The sequence below is a fragment of the Alligator sinensis genome, unplaced genomic scaffold, assembly GCF_000455745.1.
Source record: "Alligator sinensis unplaced genomic scaffold, ASM45574v1 scaffold1186_1, whole genome shotgun sequence".
Taxonomy (NCBI): domain Eukaryota; kingdom Metazoa; phylum Chordata; order Crocodylia; family Alligatoridae; genus Alligator; species Alligator sinensis.
The window spans coordinates 256,261-256,679 of record NW_005843233.1 but is presented as its reverse complement, the minus strand read 5'-3'; positions in this window follow the sequence as shown (position 1 = coordinate 256,679).

Here is a 419-nt window from a genome sequence, read left to right as displayed (position 1 = left end):
AGGCAGCAAGGGCAGGCTCTGTGTGTAGCACATGGAAGATCAGGGAGGGGAGAGGCAATACTATGAGAGACAGGGCAGGAAGCAGAGCAGCAGACGTGGTAAGGGAAAGGATGCCTGGCATGCCTGCAAGAAGGTTTGCCCCCAACAGCCTGAAAAGTCCCACAGGGATGGGGGGAAGGGATTCACTGGGGATTTGAACACAGGACCACTGGCATCCAAACCAGAACTGTAGCCCGATATGACAGCTGGCAGAGCCTCAGATCGCCCACATATAGCCCCCCTGGGGGGGCAGGCGGGGGCTAGGAAGTGCCAGGGACCCACAACCACACATTGTCTCCAGCCAGGATCACCCTGTCTGGTCTGTGTGGACAGCAGAGAGGGGCTTGAATCTTTCCCTGCTCCCCCCAGCCCGCACGGGG